Below are 12,009 nucleotides of genomic sequence, written 5' to 3' on the forward strand. Positions count from 1 at the left end.
GAGCTTTGGTTCCCTTACCTGTGACATGGGGATAATGATATGTATATCAGAGGATTGCCTTGTGAGTTAAATTACATGTTATGTTTTGCTGTGCATTCTAGAAAAATGTGAAGAATGAGAACTGCAAAAACCTCTCATCATGAGCACTTCATTGAAACTCCTGTACCAAGAGACATGGCCAAACTTTAACATGGCTTCTGGTAGCCTAAGGACTCATGTCCCTGGGACAACCCTGCCCCCTTTGGAGTTTCTGTCTTGGAAAACTCAGGGCTTAGAATATATTGTTTGTTCTAGGCAATACCTGATCTTGCTTTCTTATAGCACTTCCTAAAAAAGGCTTATGATTGTAAATTCTTTCTCTGACCCTTTGAGATGTGTATGTATCTCCTACAACTCAGGAGTTTCTCTCAAGGACCTGCAAGCCATTCCTCTGAAATGCTATCGTCAGGAAGAAGAGGGCCTTTGCCCCCAGTCTCTATGGGAGACTAGAATTCTAACTTCAATAATTGTCAGGTAACAGAGACAACTGTCTGGACTAATCACATTTACAATGGCCAGTCCTTTGTCAGTTTGAGTTTTCACTTGGTCTCCTTTCCTACATCTTCATTCTCTTTAAAACACCCAGTCTGTTAAGTATCCAACTCTTTATTTTGGCTTAGGTTATGATATTGTCCTCTGCCCACCCACCCACCCTCTGCCCCCTACACAAGCTATAAATAAATAAATAAATAAATAAATAAATAAATAAATAAATAAAATTTAAAAAAAAATCTGTTTTAAATGCCCAGTCCTACTGTATGGGGAAAGCCATTTGCAAATAATATATCCAATAAGATGTCAATGTCCAAAACTCATACCACTCAACATCAAAAATACAAATATCAAATTAAAAAGTGGGCAGAGGAACTGATACATGAAAAGGCACTCAGCATCACTATTTATTAGGGAAATGTAAATCAAAGCCACAATGTGGGGCACCCGGGTGGCTAAGTGGCTAAGTGTCTCCCTTCGGCTCAGGTCATGATCCCAGGGTCCTGAGGTTGAGTACCGCATTGGGCTCCTGCTCTGCAGAGAGCCTGCTTCTCTCCTTCTCTCTCTCTTTCTCTCTCTCTGTCTTCCATGAATAAATAAACAAAATATTAAAAAAAATAAGCCACAATGTGATATTGCCTCATATTAGTCAGAATGGGTAGTAACTATAAGACAAGAAATAACGGGTATCGGTGAGGACATGGAGAAAAGGGAACCCTCATGCACTGTTGGTGGGAAGGTACACTGATGCAGTAAATGTAGAAAACATTATGGAGGCTCCATAAAAAATTCAAAATGGAAATACCATACAATGTAGTAATTCCACTCTGAGTATTTAACCGAAGAAAACAAAAACACTAATTTGAAAAGATATATGCACCCTTATGTTAATTACAGCATTATTTACAATAGCCAGAGATGGAAACAACCTAAATATCCATTGATAGATAAATGGATAAAAAAGATGAGGTATATATACATAATACAATACTTCTCAGTAATAAAAAAATAACAGAATTGTGCCATTTGCTACAACATGGATGGACCTAGAGAGTATTATACTAAATGAAGTAAGTCAGGCAGAAAAAGACAAATACCATATGATTTCACTTCTATGTGGAATCTAAAAAAAATAAAATGAATACAAACACACACAGAGAACAAAACAAACTCATAATCACAGAGAACAAACTGGTTATGTCAAAGAGGAGTGTGTGTGGGGATGACTAAAATAGGTGGAGGAGGGCAGCCCCAGTGGCTCAGCGGTTTAGCACCCCCTGCAGCCTGGGGCATGATCCTGGGGACCCGGGATCGAGTTCCACGACAGGCTCCCTGCATGGAGCCTGCTTCTCCCTCTGCCTGTGTCTCTGCCTCTCTCTCTCTCTCTCTCTCTCTGTGTCTTTATGAATAAATAAATAAAATCTTTAAAAAAGAAAAAATAAATTAAATAGGTGGAGGAAATTAGGAGCTACAAACTTCCAGTTATAAAATAAATATGTCACAAGGATGAAAAGTACAGCAAAGGGAATGCAGTCAATAATATTGTAATAACTTTGTGTGGTGACTACATTTATTGTGGTGAGCATTTTATAATGTATAGAATTGTCAAGTCACTCTTGTACACATGAAACTAATGCATCATATATCACCTCTACTTCAATTAAGAAAAAAATGCTCAGTCACCTCTGCAAATCAGACTAGAGCTCAGCTCTTTACCCTTTTGTCAATATTTACAAAATAAAATCTGTTCTCACTGCTTTAATTAATGTCTGGCTTTGTTTATCTTTGATAAGAGAGGCTGGCTTTGTGGTGACATCTGCCAAACCTCTGCCCTCTGATCTCTTTCCATGGCGTGTGCATGTGATGTGTGTGTATGTGTGTATGTGTTCTCATGGAGAAGGTGAGGTTGAATTTTGTCAAGAAAGGTCATGGGAAGAAACTGGGAAAACGTGAGAAGATTGTTGTCTGTTTCCTGACTCTGACTCTGGGCAATAGGCTGAGGGCTAGTTTCTGCACATAAATTTTTCAAGGGTCAGAAATATAACTTAAACAAGCTTTCATTATTTAGCTTAAACCAAAATGGAATTTAAGGTGGATCCAGCTTTACACAAGGCTAGATGCAGAGATTTAAAGGATGAAATTAGGACTATTTCTTTCTCTAGATCAGGCTGTCCTATAAAATGCTTTGTCTAATACAATAGTTCACGTGACTATTGAGCACTTGAAGTGTGGCTAATGGCAACTAAGGAAATGAATGTTTTAATTCAATTTTAATGAATTCAAGTGTAAAAAGCCACATGTAGTTGGTGGCTAATCTATTAGATGGCACAACTCTAAATCACGCCGTGCTTCCCTCTTGTTGGCTTTATTCTCAGACTGTCTTCATATGGTGTCAAGATGGCTCCTGGAAGCTCCACACTTAGCTGGTCATTAAAGATTATGATGTCACAGAAAGATAGAAACCATCTTGTCTTCAACAGCCTCATCAACTCCTGGGAAGATTGCTTAGGTAAGTCATGATGTGCAAGAGGATGGACACTATCGTGGCCCAGCCTGAGTCACAAGGTGCTGTGGGCCATTACATCACTGCCCTTCCAGAATTGATTTGAGTTCAGGAGGGACAGTTATCAAATGGTGTTCAAAGCATTTTGTGAGGGCAAAAGTAGTAACAGCCCATGGGCTTGGTGACAAAGTGCTGCACAGCGTTAAGGTCTAGAACATCCCCACGGAGAGCATTTGGCACCTGAAGTCGTGGTCAGGCAATAGTAGAAACTATACAGTTTATAGAGCATTGTCCCCAAAATAGCAGCAGCAGCAGCAGCAGCATCCAAGGCATGTTCAAGAAACCTCATGTACAGAGAGCAATAAAAAGGGTAGGAGAGTGAAGGACAATAAAAACGTGGTGGAGGCCATATGGCTCCTCTAACTGGCATTCTGCTTCATGAGTACATGACATACACTGCAGGATCTTGCAGAGTACTGGGGAGGGTTTGGTAGGGAGCTGGAATATCTGTGAATAAAGGTGGGAGATAATGCAGGAAATAAAGCTTACTGTCAATGTGACAATAGCTGTGTTCAAGGGCTGGTAAAGCTGTGACATTTGGATTACATGCTAAAACACTTGGAATTATTAGGTGCTTGAATTTTACCTGCCATGACCAGTGCATATGCTCACACACATAGATCCCGTATTCATTCCTTGAGTTTTCTCTGCTTTATTGATATTGGAGATATAAATAGACATGTTAGAGTGAACTTCAGGATTTAGCAGGATTTATAACTATGAAGGCTCATTGTTCTGAAACCCTACGTGTTAGGAAAAATTCATTGTTGAGAATGCTGGAAGCAAAATCCAGAGACCAGGGCTAGCATTTAGCCATTGTACGATAGGATAGCCATATCAGTGTTCAAATATAAAAGTGATTATGCACTGGTTTTATTATATAGCAACTTCCCTCAAGTTTTCTTCTGCACCTCTGTTGCTTTTAAGACACTTCTGCCTCTTGCCACAGTCCAGCAATGAAAGGGTTAATTTTCAGCACAGGCAGGGGTCTCCAGCTTCAAGATACTATTATTCTAAACCAGCTGACGTTCAGATTAGTTGGTGCTGTTGCCAGTCATTTTCTCTAAAATCTGAATTGCCAAAACCCAGGGTTGAACCAGGGACCTTTAGATCTTCAGTCTAACACTCTCCCAACTGAGCTATTTCAGCTCTGCTTCCTTGGTGGGAAAAATTAGAGAGGGAGACAAACTAGAGACTCTTAACTCTGGGAAACAAAGGGTTGCGGAAGGGGAGGAAGGTGGGGGATGGGGTAACTGGGTGAAGGTCTCTGGGGATGGAGTAATTGGGTGAAGGTCTCTGAGGCATGTGATGGAATGAGCCCTGGGGGTTATATTATGTTGGCAAATCAAACTTAATCTTTTTTTAAAAAAAATGTAAAAATAATAATAATAAAATAAATTGTACCTACCCCCAAAAATTATCTGAATTGCCAAGCACCTTCCCCAGGAATCCCAAGATGATCAGTTCATGCTCTACCAGCACTGTTTTATGCCTGTGTCTACTCATCCACCTAAATTGTTACTAATTTGCTGTTTATATAACTTTTACATCCTCTCGTGATCACAAACAATAATGGAATGTTTCAGACATATTTCTTTTTTTAAATTTTTTTTTAGATTTATTTATTCATGAGAGAGAGAGGCAGAGACAGAAGCAGTGTCCACACAGGGAGCCAGACGTGGGACTTGAACCAGGGTCTCCAGTATCACACCTTGGGCTGAAGGCAGCACTAAACCACTGAGCCATCCATGCTGCCCCATATTTCTTTATTTATGGAAACCACAAAGTCAGATGAATATAGTAAAACAAAGGAATTAAAATTTGATTTTGTGGTGATGCCAGCCCACAGTGAGAAGTCAGGAGACTATTCCAAGTGTGACAGACCCATCTCATCTAAAGAAAGCTGCCACTGGTAGCTGTAAGTGAGATAGTGGTGATTAAAGCTTTATGGATAGATAGGCAATATGATCAGCTGGGACAAAAACTATGATCAATAGACTTTACCATTTCCAGTCTCATAGTCTGAAGTCCTTGCCTTACAGTTAAAAATGGGGGGTTCCCAGGAAGAGAAATTCATGGTGTAATTGGCTGAGGATGCTCATATTCTCTGTGAGAAATCATGTGTCCATGGTCTAGGCCTTCCTTCAGGAAGTGAATGTTCACTTGCTTTGCTACAAAACCAATCTATATCCATGTTGTTTTACCATCAAGATGGCATATACCAATGTCTTGTCAAATACACACACTTACCCACATGTTTGTGTGCATGTGCACTCACACAATTATAGTTAGTAGGGTACATGGTTTTGTTTAGTTAGGTCATGGTTAAGCTGTTTATGGAGATTTTTGTGGCAGCCAAATGATGAATAGGTTTGGAAAAAGTTGTGGCCTTAATTCAAGACATATTGGATCAATAATTCTGAAGACAAAACTAGCTGTTAATAAGTCTAAAGCCTTGAGAGAACCAGAGAATTTTTCAGTTTTAGGCCATTGGTAATAAGAAGACATTGTTTTGCAGCGTTGTGATGGTTTAGATTTTTGACAGCTTCTGTAGTATGAGTCTCCACTCTGTTACCAGCTGATAGACACCTCAGGCTCAATATGAAGCCATGGATTTGAATAAGTTCTTCACTTCTTTTCTTTAGACCACCTTTTCTCCTGTTTAAGATATATGTCAGAACCTAGAGAGAAGACTCTTGTCTCTCTACCCAATTACCCGTAAAAAACCATTAAAAAAATGTTTTAAAAAAGTTTTAAGTTTATAAATTCCAAAGGTGAACATCTCAGAGGTCAAACTTCTCTGTCACAATCATGTCACAGGACAATAACACAGGAGCCAGCAATTTAAATCTATGTTGCTTAAATTTGTTTATGAAGGAAAATTATGGCCACTACTGTGATTGCTAAAAATCCAACCTCAGCATTTGAGAGCAAACTCATTTTGAGTAAGATATTTAAAGAAGGAGGAAGTGCCATATGTCATCAGCTGGCATAATTTAACTTGCAAATCACATGTTGGCAAGAGGTAGCTGGCAGCAGATGGCCGAATTCTACTGTGTTTCAGACCCCAGACCTATCCTTTTCCATTTTGTGATAGAAATCTAATTAAATGCCTTTTTATCACCATCAGATTAATTATAAACAAGTCTTTTTATCTGGTAGGAAACTGACCTGTGTTTAACAGGCTTTGCCCCTAGTGCTCTATTTTTCAAGATTATTAAGAAGTTTTTTTTTTTTTTTCCAAGCTTATATATATAAACTAAATACACCTAACCTTTGTATCTTAAATCCCCTGAGCTACTACTTAGGCCGAATATGAGTCATTTATTTACTATGTAGAACATAAACTGCTAATAAAATACTTAAGACTGCTTGCTAATTTAATTTCAATACTTTTTGTTAATTCAATGAAGTTTATTGAAAGACAACTTTCTTTGAAATAACCTCCCACTTTTTGAAAGTTTGTGTTATGCCAGTTTGCTTTTATAAAAAACCTACATTTGTACCTGTTCTTACTGATTGAAAGAAATCTCACAATTATTTTTATTTTTACAAAGAAAAAAAAGGTAAAAAATGAAAATAGCATTTAGCATCTGTTTTGCAATAAGCCAAGCCATTACAGAGGCATCATGCACCCCACGCAGTGGAAGTGGCACCATGAAGCTTCTTTCCCAGGAACTGTACTCAGCATCTCAGCATCAACTCACCATGTCTTTGAACTGTCTGTAAGCATTTGTGCTTTATTTATTTTGTGCATCCATTAGCAAGATGTGCCCTAAGGTATCAAGAAAGCCTAAAAGAAGTTATTTTTGGGGCCTGAGAATGCTATAACCATATAAATTAATGGTTACTACTTCTTTGTTTTATGCCATTTTGGCTTATAAAAGATTTCAGAAACACTCTACTTCTGTATAATGGGGGAAACCTCTGTTATGTTTGTAGGTGAGTTTGGGGAGCATTTATTGCTTGGTGTTGTCTCAATGTAGATTATGGGTTTTTTGTAATATATTGATTTTGAAAAACTCTTGGTTATTATGTATTCAAATATTTGTTTTTCTCTCTCTCTCTTCTCTGATTCCAATTACACTCATTTTAGACCATTCAATATTGTTCCTCAGCTCTTGGATGAACTGTTATTTTGTTTCATGCTTGTCATTTGGAAGATTTTTCTTGATCTATCTCTAAGTTTACCGTTTCTTTTCTTTAGTGTGCTGATTGTTCTGAGTTCACAAAGTGGTTCTTCTCCTCTGTAATCATGCTCTTCATTTCTTTAATTTCCATTTAGTTATTTCTCATAGTTTACATCTCACTTGAAATTCCCTCTCTTCATGTATATTGTCCATATTTTCCTTCAGAATCTTTGTCATGTTATCCAAAGTTATTTTAAATTTCCTTTCTGATAGTTCCAACATGTGGATCATATTTGAATCTGGTTCTGTTTATTGTTTTGTCTCTTGACAGTGTATTATTACCTGTGTGTGTGTGTGTGTGTGTGTGTGTGTGTGTGTGTATGTGTTGTAATCGCTTATTTGTATATGCTGCATTTTGGTTGTAAGCTGGATATATTATATAGAACAGTAGAGAAAAGTATAAATAGTATTTTGCCTGAAAATAGGCATGACTTTTCTCTTCCTATTGTAAAAGTTTGTGTTAGTCTAGCTTAGAATTGAGCTGAGTTTATTTTTGCTATTTTAGTTTCTATGGTTACTCTCAGGGCACCACAGCTTAAAATTTCTCTTGTCTTAACTTGTACTTAAAGTAAGAAACACTTTTTTCAGAGGATTGTTCTCAATGTCTGCTCACTCCTCACTTTCAGGTCTTTCCTTTGTGCCTAAGAAAAGATCTGTCTTCACTTTGCCCTTCTCTCAGCATTATATAGCTGATAAATGCTATCGGTCACTACCTAGCCTGATGGAGAAAAGTAGAAGATGGGGAACAGGGGAGTCATTCTCTGTTATTCTGGTTCGGTCTCCATCTGAGGCAGGTACTATACCTATAATCTTGGGAATGGAGCCTTTTTTTTTTTTTTAATGGTCATACTCCTTCCTCAAAGGTAGGAGATCTCTAAGTGATCCAGGCTCAGAGTATTTTCCTGTCCCTCCCTGAGGACAGAGGGTGTTTTCTTATTTCCTTCACTTACTTGCAATGAACATTCACATCTGGCCTGAGAGTAACAGTGTTTGTTGCTCTTTCCACAGCACCTAAACTTTTGCTCCATAAAGAAGATAGGGGAGAAGGTCCTATGTGAAGCTTTATGCATTTTCCACTACAGCTGTTGTTCCCCCTCTCCCATGCCTATGTCAAGATGGAAGCTTTCTTCTTTGCTCCTAATCTCTTTTATAGGTGCATGGTGAGGTCTGTGGAGAAGATGACATACAGATGTGCAATTTCTCCTTGTGACTACAGCTCCTAGGGATTCTATATACTCATGTGAGTCCAAAGTAGGCCTTCAATAATTTGTCAGAAATTTTAGTTGAACTCTTTTGAACAGTTTGTACAGGATCCAACATTTACCCTAGGAAAACAAATGCTCATATTCTATTTCTTCTTTCAGGAGAATGTATTTCTTTAGATTTTGGATTGCTTGATTGCCTTACAACCTCGGTTCTCTGAAAAGTCCAAGGGCAGCTGTAAATTTACAGTTTTCTTTTTCTTTTATTGTAAGGGTAGGAATGATGCTTTTTCCAGCTTTCTACATTCGAAATAAAAATTAGAAGATCACTCTCTCTTGTTTTAACAACTAGAATATATAGTTTCTTTGTATACTGGAGAAAGAAATTGTCATTCATTCCTACTTCCCTTTTATAGCATTAGCTTGAAATTTATACTTTACTACAAGAAATAATCTAATAATGACAACATTATTTATGGGAAATAATACTTTTTGGAATGTTGAGCACATACCTGTGGATTTATTCTGCCAAAATACTTTGGTCCATTGGCATATAGGGCTTCTATTATGTCATACATAAACAGATGGCATGAAAGTACCAGTTCTCTCATCATAAACTCATGGAGTGACGAGCAAGTTAATGAAACACATGTCCTTTTCTCTGATATTAATTGCACCACCATATGATAAAAGACTTTAAAATTAAACTTTATAAGATTCTATTTTCCCTGGCAATAAAAGACTTCCCTGCTTTCTAAAAGTAGAGCAGTCCTATGAAACCTTTGTAAGCTGAAATGGTGTAAAGGGAAGAAGCAATTACCATTAATTTATATGGAAAAAATGTTTAGCATTCCCAGAACCCAAAAATCACCTCTCAGGCTTTTCTGATGCCTTAGGACACATTTTGTTAATGGATGCACAAAATAGAGATAAAACACAGATGCTTACAGACACAATTCAAAGCCATGGCCGCTTAATGCTGAGATTCTGAGTGTATTTAATTGTTTATAATAAATGTTTATAATTAACCTAACACTGAGGAAGGAGTGTGGTGGTGCCAGCTTTCTCTGCTCAGGGTACATTTTACTTCCTTAAGGGCTTGCTGCAAAACAAAGACTGATTGCTATTTTAGCTTTTTAACTTTCTTTGTTTTCCTTCTTTCTTACTTTTCCTTCCTTCCTTCTTTCCTTCCTTCCTTCCTTCCTTCCTTCCTTCCTTCCTTCCTTCCTCTTCTTCTTCTCCTCTCCTCCTCCTCCTCCTCCTCCTCCTCCTCCTTCTCCTCCTCCTCCTTCTTATGTAAAAGCAAAAATCCCCTTGGGATTCTTCCAGTTAATGAAAACAGATGTAAATATAGGTCTTTTGTAATAGTGGTGTAACACAAACTTTTGAAAAGCAGGGGATACCTGTTTTTAAACCACTATACCCCAAAGACAAAGAGAAAATCTTGAAGGCTCCCAGATAAAAGGCACACATGACATAAAAAGGAATAAAAATAAAGACTGGAACAGACTTGTCACTATGAACTGTGAAGTGTACAGACAAGGCAGTAACATTTTATTTTAATTTTTTAAAGATTTTATTTATTTACTCATGAGAGACACAGAGAGAGAGAGAGAGGCAGAGACACAGGCAGAGGGAGAAGCAGGCTCCATGCAGGGAGCCTGATGTGGGACTTGATCCCGGTCTCCAGGATCAGGCCAGGGGCTGAAGGCAGCGCTAAACTGCTGAGCCCCCCAGGCTGCCCAAGCAGTAACATTTTAAAATGCTATAAGGAAAAAAAAAAAATATATATATATACAAAGAAAATATTTTTAAAAAAATTAAAGGAGAGAAAAAGGCTTTTACAAAAAATGAGAACAGAGAGAATTCATTATTAGCTGACCTATTAAATGTACTAAAGGGATTTCTCTAGAAATAAGGACTAAGATACCAGATAAAAAGTAGGATCTCTAAAAAAAAAAAAAAAAAGAAAGAAAGAATGCTAGAAATGGCCCTCATAAAGGAAAACATATAATTTACTTTTCTTATTTTTAATTTATCCAACAGATACCTATCAAAAGGAAACACTATCAAAGCATCACATGTTTATGATATAAGTAAAATACATGGCAACAATAGGATAAAGGATAAGGAAGAAATTGGAATTACATTGTTATAAGGTCCACATAATACATGATTAAAGTCATATATCATAAATTCTAGGACAATCATTAGGACGTTTAAAACATGTATAAAGGGACAACTGGGTGGCTCAGTGGTTGAACGTCTGTCTCCGGCTCAGGTTCTGATCCCAGGGTTCTGGGATCGAGTCCTGAATCAGGCTACTTTCAGGGAACCTGCTTCTCCCTCTGGCTATGTCTCTGGCTCTCTCTTTGTATCTCTCATGAATAAAATAAATAAAATATTTTTTAAAATGGATACAAAATAACCCCAAATGGAGATAAGAGGGATTTTAAACCAACCAATAAAATAATTACATTAGATTTAAACTGTGAATGGGCAGCCTGGGTAGCTCAGCAGTTTAGCACCACCTTCAGCCCAGGGTGTGATCCTGGAGACCCGGGATCGAGTCCCACGTCAAGCTCCCTGCATGGAGCCTGCTTCTCCCTCTGCCTGTGTCTCTGTCTCTCTCTCTCTCTTTCTCTCTCTCTCTCTTTGTGTTTCTCATGAATGAATAAATAAAATCTTAAATAAAAAAGATTTAAACTTTTTTAACATAAAATAAGATTTTCAGATTAGATTATAAAAAGTAACACCCAACTATATCCTGTCAACAAGACCCACTTTAAATATAAATAAATAAGTTAAGGTAAAAATACAAAAAAGATATTACATGAAAACAGTAATAAAAAAAAAAAGCCAGAGTGGTATATTAATGTCAGACAAAGTAGACTTCTAAACAAAGGATATTACCAGGGATAATGATAATGATAAAGGGTACAATTCAATAAATAAACAATAGTTTTAAATACGTATAAAGCTAACAACATAATTTAAAATATATGAAATAAAACCAATAGAACTGGGATGCCTGGGTGGGTCAGTGATTGAGCAGCTGCCTTTGGCTCAGGGCATGATCCTGGGGTCCTGGGAGTGAGTCCCACATCGGGTTCCCTGCATGGAGCCTGCTTCTCCCTCTGCCTGTGTGTCTGCCTCTCAATCTCTCTCTCTCTCTCTCTCTCTCTGTCTCTCATGAATATATAAATAAAATCTTTAAAAAAAACTGATAGAACTGATAGGAGAAATACATTCACAAGTACAGTTAGAAACTTCAACTTTCAGGAATAGATTAAGCAAACAGAAAGGCATTAAGGAAAGAGAAGCTCTTAATAACACTATCAACCAAATGGATCTATTAGATACATATAAAACACTCTTCATTACAGAAATAGAGTATTTTCCTCAAGTGTGTAGGGGACCTTCACCAATAAAGATCTTATTGTAGACAGATCGGTATAAAAGAATAGGAATTATTTAAGGTATCTTCTCAAATCAAATGGGATTTGAACTAGAAACCAATAAC

The 12,009-nt window shown here is 37.4% G+C and overlaps 1 long non-coding RNA gene and 1 other non-coding gene across 3 annotated transcripts in view; one reads left to right on the top strand and one right to left on the bottom strand.

The window, feature by feature from the left end:
* Positions 1-2,905: 2,905 nt before the first annotated feature.
* Positions 2,906-12,009, top strand: part of LOC144305133 (uncharacterized) — a 332,824-nt gene continuing 323,720 nt past the window's right edge. Inside the window, exon 1 of one of the 2 annotated variants that reach the window (XR_013372155.1) lies at positions 2,906-3,040. This is a non-coding gene — a long non-coding RNA (uncharacterized LOC144305133). The remainder of the gene's footprint in view (positions 3,041-12,009) is intronic. The other variant, XR_013372162.1, reaches the window with a different exon arrangement.
* On the bottom strand, positions 4,171-4,243 carry TRNAF-GAA (transfer RNA phenylalanine (anticodon GAA)). Its single transcript has one exon. It is a non-coding gene; the product is annotated as a tRNA-Phe (tRNA).

Source organism: Canis aureus, chromosome 35 (assembly GCF_053574225.1).
Source record: "Canis aureus isolate CA01 chromosome 35, VMU_Caureus_v.1.0, whole genome shotgun sequence".
In the NCBI taxonomy this organism is placed as follows: Eukaryota; Metazoa; Chordata; class Mammalia; order Carnivora; family Canidae; genus Canis; species Canis aureus.